The following is a 20,914-nucleotide window of genomic DNA, read 5'->3' as shown; positions in this document are numbered from 1 at the left end:
CAGCGTACTGTCAGAGCGTTGCTTCAGTGCAGCCGGTGGAGTCGTCACTGAGAAGCAATCTTGTCTGTCTCACAAGTCTGTGGACAGACTGACGTTTCTCAAAATGAACCAGGCTTGGGTGGAAGGCGAATACCTGGCCCCTGTTGTCGGCGAGAGGGGGACATGAAGTGGCACACACACATTACACCTGCTGCTGCTACTGTATTTCTTCTTGCTGTCTGTGTCTCCACTGCCAGGGAACACATTAAAAGGTGCTGCTGCCCATGCGCCACCAGCTATTTATGCTCAAAAATAGCTGCATTTCTGAAAAGAAAAATTTAATAATTTTGTGTTATTATTTTAGAGGTGTCCGGGTTGAAAACTGTGCTGTCCCAATTGTGTATTGGACACAATGTGGGCTTCACGACCGCTGTCTGGAACCTCATGATGTTCATTTACGGCCCTGGTACCACCGCTAGGAACCAGGGCCTATTATGTCTGGCTGCCTGCCCTCCTGCTGCCAGTCTGCCACACACTCATCCTCCTCACGCTACCTGCTGTTGTATTTCCTCCTGCTGTCTGTGTCTCCACTGCCAGGGAACACATTACAAGGTGCTGCTGCCCATGCGCCACCAGCTATGTCTCGCTGCCCGCCTGCCTGCTGCCACTGCCACACACTCATCCTCCTCATGCTGCCTGCTGTTGTATTTCCTCCTGCTGTCTGTGTCTCCACTGCCAGGGAACACATTACAAGGTGCTGCTGCCTATGCGCCACCAGCTATTACGCTCAAAAATAGCTGCATCCATTTGAAAAAAACAATTTTTTTTCATTATTTTAGAGGTGTCCGGGTTGAAAACTGTGCTGTCCCAATTGTGTATTGGACACAATGTGGGCTTCACGACCGCTGTCTGGAACCTCATGATGTTCATTTACGGCCCTGGTACCACCGCTAGGAACCAGGGCCTATTATGTCAGCAGTCATATCACACTGCCTGACACACAACTCCTCCTCCTGTAGCTGCATTGAGCTTCTGCTGTCTGTGTGTTGTCACCACTGCCAGGGAGAACAGAAGAAGAACTATTTTCTGCTGCCACCCACTCTCCTACTAGCTATTACCACACTACAATAGCTGCAACTACTTCCTCCTCCTGCTGATGACTGTGTTTTACCACTGCCAGGGTACACAGAAAAAGACGCTGTGGCTTGCAATGTGCCACTACCTATTATGCCATCAACACAAATATAACTATGGTGTTATTAAAATAAAATATTTCCACAAATGAAGTAAAAAAAAAATATTACAAAAGAAAAGAAAACCAAGAAACATAATATAATGATAGAGAAGAAGAGGAAGAAGAAGAAGAAGAAAGAAGAAGATATAGAAGAAGAAGAAGATATAAAAGTAGAAGAAGATATAGAAGAAGAAGCTATAGAAGAAGAAGAAGATATAGAAGAAGAAGATATGGAAGAAGAAGATGAAGAAGATATAGAAGAAGATATAGAAGAAGAAGATGAAGAAGATATAGAAGAAGAAGAAGATGAAGAAGATATAGAAGAAGAAGAAGAAGGAGGAGGATGAGGAGGAGGAGAAGGAGAAGGAGAAGAAGAACAAGACTTCCAACTTACAACCATTTTGGACACACCTTCTCATGCAAACACTTTTCATGAAGTTAATTTACTATTTTTGATACCTTTTTTATAACTACTACATCACCACATAATCACTTGATGTTTTTCTTCATAAAAAAGGTGGTTTCATGCATCATTGACCTCCAATACAAGTTTTAAAAGCTATTTAAGGCCAGCTCGAATATTTTACTCGAATACAGACTTGGATAGTGACGTCGGATATCCGAGTTCGAATCGGATATTCGATTAACTCGAATATCGAACTTCGAGTGAATTCGGATAGTTTACTATCCGAATTCGACCAAACTTGAATAGGTTAAGTAGGTATCCGATCAACACTGATCTCCATCTCAAATTCACTTAGAATTTGTCAGCCCTTATTAGAGTGTAATTTTCTGGCTGCATCGATCACCAGCAAATTAGATGAAGACTTTAACAACATTGCTTACAGGATGCAGTGATCTGATCTGAAACTTTTAAAACCACCTACCTAAAACATATCTGACCCACCAAGGCATAGATTCTAGGAAACTTTGAAGGTGTCCTGTGGTATCTGGCACTAGGGCACTAGCAGCAGATCGTTTAAGCCTAGTAGGTCTTGAGGTGTGGCCTCCATGGATCAGATCTTTTTTTCAAGTATTCCTTACAGATTCATGATACATGAACCTGTATATCTCATTCAATTAATGGTGCCTTATGTCTTTCTTTAACCACCCTGGCGTTCTGATTAAATCGCCAGGGTGGCTGCGGGAGGGTTTTTTTTAAATAAAAAAAAAACTATTTCATGCAGCCAACTGAAAGTTGGCTGCATGAAAGCCCACTAGAGGGCGCTCCGGAGGCGATCTTCCGATCGCCTCCGGCGCCCAGAATAAACAAGGAAGGCCGCAATGAGCGGCCTTCCTTGTTTTGCTTATATCGTCGCCATAGCGACGAGCGGAGTGACGTCATCGACGTCAGCCGACGTCCTGACGTCAGCCGCCTCCGATCCAGCCCTTAGCGCTGGCCGGAACTTTTTGTTCCGGCTACGCTGGGCTCAGGCGGCTGGGGGGACCCTCTTTCGCCGCTGCTCGCGGCGGATCGCCGCAGAGCGGCGGCGATCAGGCAGCACACGCGGCTGGCAAAGTGCCGGCTGCGTGTGCTGCTTTTTATTTGATGAAAATCGGCCCAGCAGGGCCTGAGCGGCGACCTCCGGCGGTGTTGGATGAGCTGAGCTCGTCCAGACCGCTCAGGTGGTTAATTACTTTAGTCCACAGGATGCTATGCCCATGGTTTTCTAAAAGAATTTGAAATTTTGATTCATCAAACAGCTGGATAGTTTTCCACTTTAACTCTGGACATGTTAAATGGGTTCAAGCCTAGAGAGAAAGCAATGTCTGGAACTTGTTTATGTATGTATTTTTGAATGGTACAGTGTTAACTTGAATTTATGGTTGCTGCTATGAACCGTATTCACAGACTGTTCCTGAGCCAATTCATTGCTTTTCCTCTACATAATTAGTGCTGATTTAGGGCCCAAAGAGCATGTCCATCTAATATTAGTTTGGGCCTTGGCACTACCCAGATCAGATTCTGTGACTCTTTAAGGATATATATCCCATGTTGTAAAATCCCCAAATTCTTGCCAGTTTTAAGTTGAGAAATTTCAATTTTTAAACTACCGTTTTTGCCAGCGCAGTGTTTTCCGGAGTGGTTGGTGTATCCTTGCCTGTTTTTACTTTCAAAAGATTTCGCTCCTTTGAAAGTGTCCTTTAATAACCAATAATTTTTCTAAACTGTTGTCAATCAACCTATTTTGTTGTGAGATTTTCCATCAGGTGTTTTTTTTTGTTTGTTCGTTTTTACATTACGCAACTTTGGCATATTTTTTTTGTTTTGTTTGTTTGTTGCCTTCGTTCCAAATTTTTAATTTTGGCTTTAAATACAAACTGAGCATTTCTTTTTTTAAACATATATATATGTATTTGCATTATATCAGTTATGTTACATACAAAGTTTAATTGATTTGCAAAACTCTGCATTCTGGTTTTCTTTACATGACCCCCAAACTTTTTTTGGGGTGGGAAATGGGGCTGTGTTGGATGCAGCACAAAAAACGCCAATAAAATCAAACTCCCAATGATAATCTCAACAGTTTTTACCTTCAAATAAGAATGGACATTTCTCCTCACGTTTGGGTGAAGTAGGAGATTTCAGGCAGATTCTGTCATGATGTTGTAATTGATCGGGATCATCATATGTGCTTGTAGTGGTCACAAAACTGCATAATATCATTGCCACAGAATTATCTAGAGAAGTGTTCATTATGTAAACAGAATAGAAGAGCATTACTGGAGTGTGCTTTGAACAGTTGTTCTTAGCAGCACTGGGCAGGCTGCCAAAATCCTCTCAACTATGTAATGGGCAAGGTAACACATTTCTTCTTCTACCTAAAAAATAAAGCTGTCAGTAAAGTAAAGGGAATCGTAGAATGATGAACACATTTTAGTATTCACTTATGCAGTGTTATTGAGCTGCACCCGTTTAACCTAACTACCGGCATTGTGATGTACCAGATATACTGCTGCTCCTCTCACCTACTGTGCAGGAAAAAGTCTTCCTGACAAGTTCTTTGTAGTGACAAGTAGCTGAGATGATTTTATTTCATTGTATCTGACAAGCATTTAAGCCTAGTACCCCAAAACACTGATCTCCAATGATTCACTAGTCTGATACAAAGCACATTCCATTGTTTACACTTTCTATGTATAAAATATCTGATTATAAAATAACCAGTAAAAAGACAGCTCTGGATACAGGCCATTATCTTTTTAATTGCACAAAACATCTATTTTCTGGCAGTGAACTCAAGCTCTACACAAAATCTTACAGCACACATCAACTTTCTCTTTAAAGGGAACCTAAAGTAAACTGGAAAAAAAAGGTTTCGCTTATCTGGGCCATCTACCAGCCCCCTGCAGCCAACCTGTGCCCCCGTCATCTGGGAATGATTCTTCGGTCCCCTGGCCGCCTGCGTCTTCGATCCAGCTCCTGCCACTGGGAGCATCCTACACATGCGTAATAGCAGATTTTCTCCTACTGTGCATATGCAGGACGCTCCCAGCGGTGGGTGCGTGATTGAGGACGCGCACAGCCAGGGCCACAGCGGTCGCCGACTGGCTCTGTCGCTGGAATTTAAAGTCAGCCACTGCAGGGGACCGGAGGATCGTTCCAGTACAGTGCAGGCACAGGGCAGCTACAGGGAGCAGGTAGAAGCCCTAAGTAAGTGAAGGTAAGTGAAACTCTTTTTTTTTTTTCCCCGTTTACTTAAAGAGGAACTCTGGTGAAAATAATGTAATAAAAAAGTGCTTCATTTTTACAATAATCATGTATAAATGATTTAGTCGGTGTTTGACCATTGTAAAATCTTTTAAGTCCCTGATTTACATTCTGACATTTATTACATGGTGGCATTTTTACTGTTGGCAGGCGATGTAGCTGCTGCATGTTTTTTTGGCAGTTGGAAACAGATGTAAACGGCTATTTCCCACAATGCAGCAAGGTTCCCAGACAGGAAACTGGCAGGAGTACGTACTCAAGAGTTTCTTGTGGGAGGGGTTTCACCACAATATTAGTCATACAGCGCCCCTTGATGGTCTGTTTGTGAAAAGGAATTGATTTCTCATGTAAAACGGGGTATCAGCTACTGATTGGGATAAAGTTCAATTCTTGGTCAGAGTTTCTCTTTAAGGTTCCCTTTAAATGAAAGTGAACCATTATTATTATTGATTTATAAAGCGACAACATATTCCATGGTGCTGTACAAAGTAAGAAACAAACATGGGGTACATCATTATACAGACAATGATATACACCATAAGAACAAAATACAGAATTGGTACAAAATACAGAATTGGTAATTAAAGTGACAATAGTAACATGATGAATAAAGTCTACAACAAATTCTAAGACACAAAAGCGGGAGAGAGCCCTGCCCTTCGAGCTTACAATCTAAAGGAATAGGGGTTAAACAAGAAGTGGGGTAGTATACAATAATCATATGTAGAGGCAGTTTGTTTTTAGGATATCTAGTAGGAGTGCAACTTAACCTTAGGTCAAAGGGGGAATGGCCTAAGGTAGAATCATATACTGTATTTTTCGGACCATAAGACACACCTTTTCTCCCTCAATAGTGGGGAGGGGAGGGGAGAAAACTCACTGTCTTATGGTCCGAATGCACCAATTTATGCCCAGCACCGCTAACTCTCCCGTCCTTGCGCAACTTCATAGCACCGGCAGGAGGCTAAGCATGGTAAAATGCTCTCTGTCTACATCCCGTTAGCTAGTTTTACCTTCCTGCTCTGAAGGGAGAAATGGCATGGGCTGCAGTGTTTGCTGGTCGCAGCGAAGGACCTTGGAGTAGCGGTACAGGTGACGCAGCAGTGCTGGCGGGCTTGTTCAAGTATGAGAGGAGGAGGGGGCAGCCAGGCCAGAAGACATGCACGAAGTCCATGTTGGTAGTCCTGGTGGGCCGCAAAGTTGGCAGCTGGTGCGAGAGTTGTGGTGGAGCTGGAATTCCTGGCGGGTGTTGTGAAGAGGAATAGGGGGCCGGTGCAAGAGTCGCATCGGTGCTGGAAATCCTGGCAGGCCGTTGTAAAGAAGAGTCGCTGCGCTGGTGCGAGAGATGCAGCGGTGCTGGAAGTCCTGGCAGGCCGTTGGGATGAGGAGCCGGTGCAAGAGATGCTCTGCTTCCCGATGCGCAGCTTTCATCAGCGGTGCTGCTAGGCTTGGAGTGGTTTTTCGGGAGGAGGAGCCGGCAGATGCGGCGGTGCTGGAAGTCCTGGATGGCCGTTGGGAGGAGGAGCCAGGGGCCGGTGATAGAGATGCTCTGCTTCCCGTTGTGAAGCTTTCATCAGCGGTGCTGCTAGCCTTGGTGGGGTTGTTCGGGAGGAGGAACCGGCAGCCAGTGCGAGAGATGTTGCGGTGCTGGAAGTCTTTGTGGGCTTGTTCCAGTGTGGAGGCAACGGACAGCCAAGAACACTTGACACAGCTGCTGAGCCCGGGCTGTGGTAGTGATGTCCCCTCTCTCCTGAAGACAAGTGGTTATGAAAGCCTACTTAAACTGGGGGGTTATTAATGTAAAGGGGGTATTAGTGTATTATTGTAACTGAGGTGGGGCAGGATATTTCTGTAACTGGGGGGCTATTAATGTAATGGGGGTATTACTGTAACTGGGGTGGGGGCAGATTATTGTAACTGGGGGCTCTTAATGTGCGGGGGTTATTACTGTAGCTGGGGTGGGGGCAGGAATTTACTGTAATTGGGGGTATTAATAATGGTAATACTGTAACTGGGGTTCAGGCAAGGGGATTACTGTAACTGAGGGGTTATTACTGTAATTAGGGGTATTACTGTAACTAGGGAGGGATTACGGAGACCACTTTGGGGAAGAAGCTTCACAAGACACCCCTGCACCATGGACACACCAGGTTTAGTATTTTAATTTTTTTCTTGGTTTTGTCCTCTAAATCTAGGTGTGTCTTATGGTCCGGAGCGTCTTATGGCCCGAAAAATACGGTAATGTTCCTTTTGTGCATTTTCCCCACTTCTGGTGAAAATACAGGTAAGTGTGTTTATTAAAGCTACCTGTACTAATCTATTCTTTTACTAAAAAATAATGCCCACTTTCTTCTGCTTAGCAAATACGAAACAGATAGTGTATATGACCTCCCTAAATGCCCACCCCAAGGACCATTTTCTGGCCATTTTGGTGTCCCAGACAAGGGCCCTTTTACTTCTGCCCAATCTTCTTATTAGGGAGATCATAGCCTACATAAATGACTGCACATTTGCAGATACCAATAACAAATTGATAGGCTATATATAGAAATTATGTTGTTTCTAAAATAGGTCTATAAAGAATACACACATTTTTACAAGGTCAAATACACCTCACTGGCCCAAACTCAAATAACCTACATAACAAACCCTTTCTATAATTGTTATACGGGGTGTGTAGACACTTTATAAAAACATTATACTGTTTATGTACAGCCTTGGTCTTTCCAGGTCTAGTCTGTGTGTGTTTTGGCAAAGCCCAGATCCAGGACAATCTTACAGTGTGCAGTTCATCTACTGTATTCATAAAAGCTTAATTTGCTCTGGATCTAGCTTGGTGGTTGTAGATTTATTGGTGTTGGAAATCTGGTGGAATATAGAAGGGTCTTTTAGACCCCTATGATGTCTACCACTTGGTTTATTCACACTGTGGGTCTCAAATTTACAAATAAAGTGCTTCCTTTGAGTCTAAGACTCATAAATTGTAAACTAATCACTTAGAAGAAAGGAAGAAAGATATCTTATAAAATATATAACATTTATTTATCACAAATTATAAAAATAGTAGCTTAATTCTCTATAAAAACCAGAGCACTAGCTCCAATAACCTGGGGGACATAATCATCGACCTGGGGGCCCAACATATGATTGTAAACATCACAAATAGGTCAAGTAATTTAGAAGCTGGAGCTCACAGCAAAAAAATATATATAGGCCTAAATAGTGTGGACCACAAAAAAACAGTACCGGTTCAAGAAAAAGGTAATATCTGAGTGCACAGAGGTGGAGAAGTCCTGAGCAATCCAAGATAATATCATAGATTCAAACAAGACACCTTCCTAGTGTTGCAGTACACATAGATAGCGGTAGGTATTCCTCATCATCAAAGTAGCAATGTAGTAATGTTCCTGAATAGACAATATATTCAGTGCAAACGCCCACTCTGGTGCCCCCTCTTTGTTCTTCAATCAGAGCACATGAACGAATTACATCAAGGCATCAAGACATCCATCAAACATACTGTTTACGTGACCATTGACCTCAAAATCAGTTATGGTGTAGGATATATTTTTTGGAGATCACTGTATTTGTTAATCAACAGGTAAGTAGACATGCAGTGCAAAAGTCCGCCAGGGATTAATCCCTTATGCAGTTCTCCATTGATCTCAGGATCAGTTGTTTTGTGAGATGTAGTCAGTGGCGCACGGAGGGGGTTGTTCTGGGTGTCTAGAACACCCCCCTGCACCGAGACCGGAAGTGGGGCTGCCGCATGGCCCGGCCGGCTGGGGAGAGAAGACAGAAGAAAATGATGGAGGCGCCAGCCGCGCTAATAAGGGATGCGGGAGCCGGCTTTATTCCTCGCTCCCTCCCTCTGAATGCCCCTCGCCTGCGGTGAATGTGTGCCCGGCTCCCCCATGAGTGTGTGCGCAGCGGAGCGGTAGGTCCTCTTACCGCAGATCAGGCGCACCAGCAACTGGAGTCTCATGCTTCCTGTTTACCATGACGTCACAGGAAGCATGAGACTCCAGTTGCTGGTGCGCCTGATCTGCGGTAAGAGGACCTACCGCTCCGCTGCGCACACACTCATGGGGGAGCCGGGCACACATTCACCGCAGGCGAGGGGCATTCAGAGGGAGGGAGGGAGCGAGGAATAAAGCCGGTTCCCACATCCCTTATTAGCGCGGCTGGCGCCTCCATCATTTTATTCTGTCTTTTCTCCCCCGGGCCGGGCAATCTTCTCCCCACACAGGGGGCGGGCACCTTCCTTCACCTATCTTATACTGGGGGGCATATACCTATCTAATCTATCCTGGGAGGCATATACCTATCTAACCTATACTGGGGGGCATATACCTATCTAATCTATACTGGGGGGCATATACCTATCTAACCTATACTGGGGGGCATATACCTATCTAACCTATACTGGGGGGCATATACCTATCTAATCTATACTGGGGGGCATATACCTATCTAACCTATACTGGGGGGCATATACCTATCTAACCTATACTGGGGGGCATATACCTATCTAACCTATACTGGGGGGCATATACCTATCTAACCTATACTGGGGGGCATATACCTATCTAATCTATACTGGGGGGCATATACCTATCTAATCTATACTGGGGGGCATATACCTATCTAACCTATACTGGGGGGCATATACCTATCTAATCTATACTGGGGGGCATATACCTATCTAATCTATACTGGGGGGCATATACCTATCTAACCTATACTGGGGGGCATATACCTATCTAATCTATACTGGGGGGCATATACCTATCTAACCTATACTGGGGGGCATATACCTATCTAACCTATACTGGGGGGCATATACCTATCTAACCTATACTGGGGGGCATATACCTATCTAACCTATACTGGGGGGCATATACCTATCTAACCTACACTGGGGGGCATAGCCCTATCTAACCTATACTGGGGGCATAGCCCTATCTAACATATACTGGGGGGCATATACCTATCTAACCTATACTGGGGGCATATACTTATCTAACCTATACTGGGGGGCATATACCTATCTAATTTATACTGGGGGGCATATACCTATCTAACCTATACTGGGGGGCATATACCTATCTAACCTATACTGGGGGACATATACCTATCTAATCTATACTGGGGGGCATATACCTATCTAACCTATACTGGGGGCAACTATATGGGCTACCTATACTGGGGGGGGGGACCTATAGCTGGCTACCTATACTGCGGGCACCTATACCTGTCTCCACGTTGGGGGCGCATTTTACGCCCTCACCCTGGGTGCAATTTAGCCTAGAAACTGCTAGTATTTGGCTCCACCCACACCATATTTTGGCCACGCCCACACGCCACTTTCAGGAACCCCCCCCCCCCTTGGAAATCCTGGATTTGCCCCTGTATCTATCTATCTCAGCAGAACTTTAACTAGACTGAGTAGCAAAGCAAGGTCCAGCGCTCAGTGACCTGATAGCTATAATGGACAGTGAGTAACTGAATGCCCAGGGCTTATATAGCAGGAATAGAGCACAGACCAAGCCCCCAGGAAAATCAGACCAATCAGCAACATCCCTGCAGCAAGTGTCAGCTGACCGCAGGAATCAGCTGACACACCTCAGACACGCCTCCTTAACCTATTGAGGCAGCTCTGAGCTGTGTGTGTCCTTCTAGAGAGACTGCCAGAAACAGCACACTGACTCACATCTACAGGGGAGTCGGGGATGCGAACATATTGATTCACGTATACAGGGGAGCCGGGGATGTGACTTACCAAAGAGAAAGAGGCTGCTCCACGCTATCAGAACAGCCTCCAGAGACCACACCAGATACATTTGTTACAACCAGTATATAGATATGCACATCTATAAAGATACAGAAAAGCCTTTTTAAATATCTCCTTCTCCTGCTCGGTCGTTCTGAAGTCCTGCCCATCAGAATATCGGAGAATGAGGTAAGTAGGATTGTCTTATGCTCCCCTATTGGCTGTCTGCTACATCTGTACATGTTACCACATGGAGATGGTGAGTTATCAGCTGGTCAGAGCCGGAGGTAAATAACAAACACTTTTGCTTGATTGACCCGAAAGCTTTAATCTTTGTGAATTGCAATTTCTTTACATTTCTTGAGGTATTTGCCGCACAAGTCGGTAATTTACCTCACTAGTCGGTAATTTTATTTTCCAGTGCAGCAATAGGCTTAGTGAATTGACATTTGGCAAAGTGATCAATTAAATCAGCTGTTTTCTGCATTACCAAAGGTGGTAATGCTTAGTGAATTGAAGTAATTGTGGTATGTATCTAGATACATTATTCATGAGTTACTGTCACATGTACCCACAAAGTAAATCAAGCAAAAATAATGCCAATATCTAGGAAAATAGTTTATACTGTATTCATTGTTTACAAATGTATTCACAAAAAAGCAGTGCCCAATGGATTATGCTAAAACACAGCCATTTCCTAACACAACCAATTACAAACCTATCAAGAAGCAAATCATTCTTCTACATTTTTGTAGCATTCAGCTTATGTCCATGGCAGAGCAAATGCACCAAGTGTTTTTCTTATCAATAAATATTATACAGCATTTTCCAAGGTTATTGTTCAAATAACATTTTAAGTAATGTACATTACCCTGTAGTCCCACATAAAACTACTGTAATACATACTGGAAGATGCCAAGCATCTTCTTGTATAAGTAAGAACTCGATATGTTTTGGAGCAATCATTAAAATGCATTGCTTTTAGAAATCACTTTCAAAACTGCTGAGCCTGGCGGCGTTTTATCCCAGGCCAATGTTTTATAAATGGCTGCTCTTACTAAATATAACCTTTAGGGATCAAACACTGTCTTGAGAGCTTATAACAGCAGTGTTTCTTTATCTCTATTGAGCTTTACCACGTCAGATGAGATAAGAAAAAATTTTACATAAATGCACCATGATAAGATTTTTAACATGAGCAGTAATAATACAACAGCAGTATAGTGTGTACCATTTTGCCGGAACCATCATGAAAATGTGACACCCTCAGTTTCATCAGTGGTTAATATATTTGGAAAATGACTGCACCAAGTGGTACATTCCCCCCTCGACCTGCTGGACTCAGCCTTAACGAAACCCTTGTTTTTATGATAATTGATTTTGGATAACAACTGTGTCCCATTAATTTCTCCTTTTTTTGGGATACTCTTGTTTATTGATATATTGGGTGATTATGTGACTTTTGTATATTTCAGTCTGTATAGAAATGTGTATTCAGAATACAGTATACCTGCATGCTTATTTGTTGAACAGATTAAAATCTAGGTGAATCCTCTTGTGTGCTGATGCTATGGCCCCCTGGGTATTTCTCCCTGTTCTTCCCCGGTTTGCCGCGTGGGGCCGGTGCAGCCGGGCTGTGGGGATGCCCCCCGGGGGGTACGGTGTGCCCGGAGATGCTTAACCTATGCCCTTGATATGGGAGCATGTGCTCCAGGGTATGGTTGATTGACCTTAGTTTATATATATATATATATTTTTTTTTTTGGCTTATCAGTGTCCCTATAAACAGTGATGGGCTGATATCTCCGGCCTGACTGTTCTGGGGCCTGTGTGGCGGACTTGTGATGTATGGGGATCCCAGTGGTATGGGCCAAGGCGGCCCCGGGGCGTCACTAGGGGCGACCTTCGCCCAGAGCTGTGTACTCTCCCCTCCTTCCGCCTTGTGGGTTGCCATTGAGCTGGTTTAGCTCATTCCTGGCCAATTCCAATCTGGCCACAAGATGGCACCCTCGGCGGGGTGTGGAAGCGCGCAGCTCCTCTATGCCGACGCGGCTTGTATCCTCCTACCTGCGCGCGCAACCATATGACGCGCGGACGTGGGGCGGACCCGCGTACGGCGTGGCGTCCTCGGGCCACCGGGCGCCATTATTAGGCCGGCATCTGTGCAGACGGGATTGTTGAATGAGCCTGCCCTGATGATGCTGGCGACTTTGCCAGGGAAACCGGTCGGCAAACCAGGGCTCATCGCCCACCAGTAGCATCGCTCCACCTGGGGGACCACTAACACCGACCTGAACAGAGCGGATGAGTATCTTCTTGCACTTTATGCATTTTTCTGTGACGCTATGCACATGGATGGACATTTCCTCTCTTTCACCAATTCAATTGTGGGCAAATGTACAAAGGCAGTAATCTAGCCCACCACGGGACCCCTACACTTTGAGTCTACATTACCTTTACGTCATATCCACCATCACGTGACCTTATATGGATTGGAGAGCTGCATAAGGGAATAACCCCTGGCGGACTTTTTCACTGTAGACCTACCTATCTATTTATTGATCAACAACACAGTGATCTCCTATACTACCAGGGGCAAATCCAGGATTTCCAAGGGGGGGGTTCCTGAAAGTGGCGTGTGGGCGTGGCCAAAATATGGTGAGGGTGGAGCCAAATACTAGCAGTTTCTAGGCTAAATTGCACCCAGGGTGAGGGCGTAAAATGCGCCCCCAATGTGGAGACAGGTATAGGTGCCCGCAGTATAGGTAGCCAGCTATAGGTCCCCCCCAGTATAGGTAGCCCATATAGTTGCCCCCAGTATAGGTTAGATAGGTATATGCCCCCCAGTATAGATTAGATAGGTATATGTCCCCCAGTATAGGTTAGATAGGTATATGCCCCCCAGTATAGGTTAGATAGGTATATGCCCCCCAGTATAAATTAGATAGGTATATGCCCCTCAGTATAGGTTAGATAAGTATATGCCCCCAGTATAGGTTAGATAGGTATATGCCCCCCAGTATATGTTAGATAGGGCTATGCCCCCCAGTATAGGTTAGATAGGGCTATGCCCCCCAGTATAGGTTAGATAGGTATATGCCCCCCAGTATAGGTTAGATAGCAGGGGCAAATCCAGGATTTCCAAGGGGGGGGTTTCCTGAAAGTGGTGTGTGGGCGTGGCCAAAATATGGTGTGGGTGGAGCCAAATACTAGCAGTTTCTAGGCTAAATTGCACCCAGGGTGAGGGCGTAAAATGCGCCCCCAATGTGGAGACAGGTATAGGTGCCCGCAGTATAGGTAGCCAGCTATAGGTCCCCCCCCAGTATAGGTAGCCCATATAGTTGCCCCCAGTATAGGTTAGATAGGTATATGCCCCCCAGTATAGATTAGATAGGTATATGTCCCCCAGTATAGGTTAGATAGGTATATGCCCCCCAGTATAGGTTAGATAGGTATATGCCCCCCAGTATAAATTAGATAGGTGTATGCCCCCCAGTATAGGTTAGATAAGTATATGCCCCCAGTATAGGTTAGATAGGTATATGCCCCCCAGTATATGTTAGATAGGGCTATGCCCCCCAGTATAGGTTAGATAGGGCTATGCCCCCCAGTATAGGTTAGATAGGTATATGCCCCCCAGTATAGGTTAGATAGGTATATGCCCCCCAGTATAGGTTAGATAGGTATATGCCCCACAGTATAGGTTAGATAGGTATATGCCCCCCAGTATAGGTTAGATAGGTATATGCCCCCCAGTATAGATTAGATAGGTATATGCCCCCCAGTATAGGTTAGATAGGTATATGCCCCCCAGTATAGATTAGATAGGTATATGCCCCCCAGTATAGATTAGATAGGTATATGCCCCCCAGTATAGGTTAGATAGGTATATGCCCCCCAGTATAGGTTAGATAGGTATATGCCCCCCAGTATAGGTTAGATAGGTATATGCCCCCCAGTATAGGTTAGATAGGTATATGCCCCCCAGTATAGGTTAGATAGGTATATGCCCCCCAGTATAGATTAGATAGGTATATGCCCCCCAGTATAGGTTAGATAGGTATATGCCCCCCAGTATAGGTTAGATAGGTATATGCCCCCCAGTATAGATTAGATAGGTATATGCCCCCCAGTATAGGTTAGATAGGTATATGCCTCCCAGGATAGATTAGATAGGTATATGCCCCCCAGTATAAGATAGGTGAAGGAAGGTGCCCGCCCCCTGTGTGGGGAGAAGATTGCCCGGCCCGGGGGAGAAAAGACAGAATAAAATGATGGAGGCGCCAGCCGCGCTAATAAGGGATGCGGGAACCGGCTTTATTCCTCGCTCCCTCCCTCCCTCCCTCTGAATGCCCCTCGCCTGCGGTGAATGTGTGCCCGGCTCCCCCATGAGTGTGTGCGCAGCGGAGCGGTAGGTCCTCTTACCGCAGATCAGGCGCACCAGCAACTGGAGTCTAATGCTTCCTGTGACGTCATGGTAAACAGGAAGCATGAAACTCCAGTTGCTGGTGCGCCTGATCTGCGGTAAGAGGACCTACCGCTCCGCTGCGCACACACTCATGGGGGAGCCGGGCACACATTCACCGCAGGCGAGGGGCATTCAGAGGGAGGGAGCGAGGAATAAAGCCGGCTCCCGCATCCCTTATTAGCGCGGCTGGCGCCTCCATCATTTTCTTCTGTCTTCTCTCCCCAGCCGGCCGGGCCATGCGGCAGCCCCACTTCCGGTCTCGGTGCAGGGGGGTGTTCTAGACACCCAGAACAACCCCCTCCGTGCCCCACTGGATAGGTATATGCCCCCCAGTATAGGTTAGATAGGTATATGCCCCCCAGTATAGGTTAGATAGGTATATGCCCCCCAGTATAGGTTAGATAGGTATATGCCCCCCAGTATAGATTAGATAGGTATATGCCCCCCAGTATAGGTTAGATAGGTATATGCCCCCCAGTATAGATTAGATAGGTATATGCCCCCCAGTATAGATTAGATAGGTATATGCCCCCCAGTATAGGTTAGATAGGTATATGCCCCCCAGTATAGGTTAGATAGGTATATGCCCCCCAGTATAGGTTAGATAGGTATATGCCCCCCAGTATAGGTTAGATAGGTATATGCCCCCCAGTATAGATTAGATAGGTATATGCCCCCCAGTATAGGTTAGATAGGTATATGCCCCCCAGTATAGGTTAGATAGGTATATGCCCCCCAGTATAGATTAGATAGGTATATGCCCCCCAGTATAGGTTAGATAGGTATATGCCCCCCAGGATAGATTAGATAGGTATATGCCCCCCAGTATAAGATAGGTGAAGGAAGGTGCCCGCCCCCTGTGTGTGGAGAAGATTGCCCGGCCCGGGGGAGAAAAGACAGAATAAAATGATGGAGGCGCCAGCCGCGCTAATAAGGGATGCGGGAACCGGCTTTATTCCTCGCTCCCTCCCTCCCTCCCTCTGAATGCCCCTCGCCTGCGGTGAATGTGTGCCCGGCTCCCCCATGAGTGTGTGCGCAGCGGAGCGGTAGGTCCTCTTACCGCAGATCAGGCGCACCAGCAACTGGAGTCTCATGCTTCCTGTGACGTCATGGTAAAGAGGAAGCATGAGACTCCAGTTGCTGGTGCGCCTGATCTGCGGTAAGAGGACCTACCGCTCCGCTGCGCACACACTCATGGGGGAGCCGGGCACACATTCACCGCAGGCGAGGGGCATTCAGAGGGAGGGAGCGAGGAATAAAGCCGGCTCCCGCATCCCTTATTAGCGCGGCTGGCGCCTCCATCATTTTCTTCTGTCTTCTCTCCCCAGCCGGCCGGGCCATGCGGCAGCCCCACTTCCGGTCTCGGTGCAGGGGGGTGTTCTAGACACCCAGAACAACCCCCTCCGTGCGCCACTGAGATATGCAGTGTTTGCGATATATATCTATCCTTAGTTAGTATTGTATATTATATTATTGTGATTGTTCTCTGTGTATGACCCGGCAAGCCCTCCACTTTGATTAAAGTCTCATCCCTCTGTACTACTGTACTCTGTACTACTGTCATCTGATACTCGATATTGACCTTGGCTAGCCTAACAATAACAACAATAACAATAATATTTTTATAGCTCTTTTCTCCCTGGGGACTCAAAGCGCTGTGACCCTGCATTATGCAGTCTCAAAGGCTAGGGAAAGAGGTGAGTTTTTAGCCTTTTTTTAAAGCTGTCCAGAGAAGGAGCCTCTCATACTGATCGTGGAAGTGAGTTCCATAGGGTAGGGGCTGCATAAGAAAAGGCCCGAGCACCAAATGTTAAGTGTATCCTGGGAATAATCCAGCTTCACTCCAAGGTTTCGCACAGAGTCTTTATACTGTACGGTATCTCCCCCAATTGCTAGTTTGAGGTGGTGAGCATTTTGAACTTTATCCATCATGTGTGGCCCACCTACCACCAACACCTCTGTTTTGTCAGAGTTCAGCCTCAGCCAGCTTGTGTTCATCCAATTTTGTAAATCCACTAGACACGCATTTATGGATGCTGATGGGTCTTGGGTGCCAGGCTTGAAGGACAGATACAGTTGTGTGTCATCTGCATAACAATGGTATCTTAGGCCATAGATCTGGATTATTTTGTCCAGTGGGAGCATGTAGACTTCAAAGAGTAATGGTGATAGTACAGAACCCTGTGAAACTCCATAGGCAAGTGGCACTGGATTAGAGTAGTGTGTGCCCAGACATACTTGCTGTGTCCTGCCAGATAGGAAGGTCTGAAACCAGCTAAGAACAGTACCCCTTAGGCCACAGTAATTCTTCAGTTGCTGGATTAGTATTTCATGATCCACAGTATCAAATGCTGCAGATAAGTCAAGAAGAATCAGTACTGAGCAATCACCCTTGTCCCTTGCAGTAAGTAGATCATTCATTACTCGGACTAATGCCGTTTCAGTGCTGTGCCTTTTCCTGAAACCTGACTGAAAAGTATCAAAGATGTTGTTATCTGTAAGCCTGGCTTCTAGCTTGTTGGCGACTGCTTTCTCGATAACTTTTGATAGGAATGGTAAGTTCGCCACAGGTCTGTAGTTGGTCACAGAATCAGGATCTAGTGATGGTTTCTTCAAGAGGGGTTTTATGATTGCTTTCTTTAGTTCTTCTTGGAAAAGTCCACTTTGCAAGGAGCACTGAGTGATTTTGTGAAGTGCTGGCCTGATCAGCTCTGGGCACTGCATTAAGAATCCAGTTGGGCCAGGATCCAGGTCGCAGGTAGTGGGGCGGAGACTTTGAATGAGAATTCCAAAATCTTCTTCACTCAGAGTGTCAAAGACTTGCCATGGTGGTACGGTAGTAGGCATATGTAAAGTCCAGTGGTCAATTGATGTTGTTGGTGTAATGCTGGCATGGATGGCAGACGCCTTGTTTGTGAAGAAGGCAGAGAATTCTTCACACCTTTCCCTTGAGAATGAGGTTGGGCCTTTTAGGCAGGAAGGATTGCAGAGTGATTCCACTGTGTGGAAGAGTTGAGCAGCTCTGTTGTTGGCTGTAGATGTTTTGTGTGAGATAAAGTCTGATTTTTTTTCTTCGTTATTGCTTGTTGGTATTGTCTGAGGTGTTGAACTAGGCTAGATTTGTGCTCCTCAGACCCTGATTTACGCCACTGTCTTTCTAGTCTGCGCCCTTTCTTTTTTAGATCCATGATGGTTTTGTCAAACCAATTAGCTTTCTGCTTTTTGGTTGCTGATTTGGTGCGCCATGGGGCAATACTGTCAAGTGTTTCATATATCGTGTTGTTGTACTGGGTTACTAGAGTGTTGGGGTCCATTTGACTGTGGAGCAGATTTGTAAAATCCAGGTTGGCAGTTATCCTCTCCGGTGTTAATTTATTCAGGGGACGGATTTTGATTGTTTCTTTAGGGTGCTGCTTGATAGGGTGATGTTCAATAGTAAACTGTATTATGTGATGGTCTGACTACACCACTGGGGTTACTGTTATGTTACTAATGTTCATTCTAACGTGGAACAGTAAGTCTAGGGTATGCCCTCCTCTGTGGGTAGCAGATTTTACAACTTGTGTGAAGCCTAGTCCACTCATGAGATTTATTAGTTAATTTGCATCTTGTGAATGAGTGTCATCAGCCCAGACGTTGAAGTCACGAAGGATGAACCATCTCGGATGAGACAGAGTCAGCATGGCCAGAAGTTCTGAGAATTCCTGTAGGAACGGGTCTTATTGTTTATAGAACGGGCATTGCAGAGCGATGCGGTGACTAAATGGGGCTTAGCAATGGCTACTGGGTTCACTGCCGGGGTGTTACTGCATCTCTGACTAGGGACATGGTAACCTCTGCTACTTTCAGCCTCTGATTTCCAGTACACATCACTGGAGATCGCTGGAAAGTTCTTTTCCTTGAATGGGCCTGGGTCCCTGAAGTTGGACTGAGTCTGAGTGTGGCACTTTTTATGGGCCTGGCCACCTTTTTTACGTCTGTGCATTTTATTTAAAATCCCTAGAGATTCCAGCAAATTAGCTTGTTTTTTCCCAATGTGAGAAGCTGCTCTCAATGGCCTGAGAGACAGTAAGAAGCTGGCCTTATATATTAACATTGCTCTTTGGGAAGGAATGGGTTAATTAAGCTCTTCCTTGATTGTTGTTGTTTATCAGTAGGGGGTAGACAAAAGCAAACTGCTGGCCTTGAGAATCGGCTGGAAGAGGTGTGAAAATTCCATTGATGTGCAGAAATATGGGGCCTACTAAGGTTCACTTAGAAAGGCAATGGAGTCTATATAATTTCAGCCTCTGAATGCAATTAAAGTATTTGTACGGTCTGCAAAAAATGTATTGCCAGCTGAAAGATATTACTGCTGTTTGAGGAAGGAGGATGAATTCCCTTACCTTCGGAAGAGGACTTGGGAATCTGCTTGCTGTGTTGCATGGACATGCTTTTTAATGTGTTGGGTTGTTTGAAGCTGTGAACCTCATGAGTATCCTGGTGGAGAAATCCTATTCCATTGTGTGTCCTTGTAGGAGTAGAGAAAGCTTTTGTTTGTTTGTGTGGGTTATCAGCTTCCCTTGCAGGATTCCAACACAAAGGTCAGCTACACAGGACTTTCATGGTGAGTACATTCCATCTAGTAACTTAGCCATCCATAAACTTCCACGATTCCCAGAAGGTTCCAGTTATAGCCAGAGATTTCATGGTGCAGAATCTCTAAGTATTTTTGTTCCTTCTGTGCATATATGTTATTAATGCTTCCCAGAGCCGAGACAAGGTGTGGAGTAGGTAAAAGGTGAGGCTGCCATCTTGAGCGCGCTCAGATAGAGACCCTGTCTCTGCCTAATCCTTAACTGTACCTCAGCCATCTGACCTATGTCTATGACTTTGACCTGTCTTAGCCTACTGTACTTTACCCATTTGATTACCAGTGTGTGATCCTAGCCTGTTATTGACCTTGCTCTGCCTCTGTCCCTGTGTACCGCATATCTCTGACTTCACGTGTATAACCACAGTTGACGATCTTACCTCGATTATAGTATATTCAGTGTACACTTCATAGCCTCCATCACAGCCAGCGTTACACTGGTATACAGAAGAGTTCCCATAGTGACTGCAGCACATCTCAGGAGATGCCAGGGATGCAATGGACAGAAAAAAAACCCTGACTCATGCACACCATTTGCGGGAAGACTCACAGCTTCCTGCCTGCCCTGATCCACAGCTGGTGAGACTTACCGAGCAGAGCTTAGTGGATTGAAGCATGGTTTCCTTCAGTATTTTACCAAACGTCTACTGCATGCGAGAAATCTTAGTGAATTTGGAAATAAAGTCTAAAATACCAGATGAGGTATTTTACCGACCTAAATTATTATTTTTTACCTGTAGTCACTAAGTATAATTGAAAACTTTAGAGCTGTTTTTAATAAATAAAATACATCATGTTTCCAGTACTGGAACACATGTAGCATGGGCATAACTATAGTAAGGCAGGCCCGCCTGCAAAAATATGTCAGCTTCCCTCCCTCCCCCCCTCCACCTGGTAGGCCAGGAGCTAGCTAGGGGAGGGCAGTCTTGTTCCTAAAGGGTGCCTGAACTGAGTCAAAATATTTAAAATAAACACATAATGTCCCTGTGAATGAACATTACATATGTTCCTCGCCATCAGGTACTCTCAGAAGCTCACCATTTTCTTCTCACAACAATCTCTTCCAGTTCTGACAAAATTTTATCAGAACTGAAATATATTAGTTGCTGACAATT

This window comes from Hyperolius riggenbachi, chromosome 3, assembly GCF_040937935.1.
Source record: "Hyperolius riggenbachi isolate aHypRig1 chromosome 3, aHypRig1.pri, whole genome shotgun sequence".
Classification (NCBI taxonomy): Eukaryota; Metazoa; Chordata; class Amphibia; order Anura; family Hyperoliidae; genus Hyperolius; species Hyperolius riggenbachi.
Note: the sequence above shows the minus strand (reverse complement) of the source record.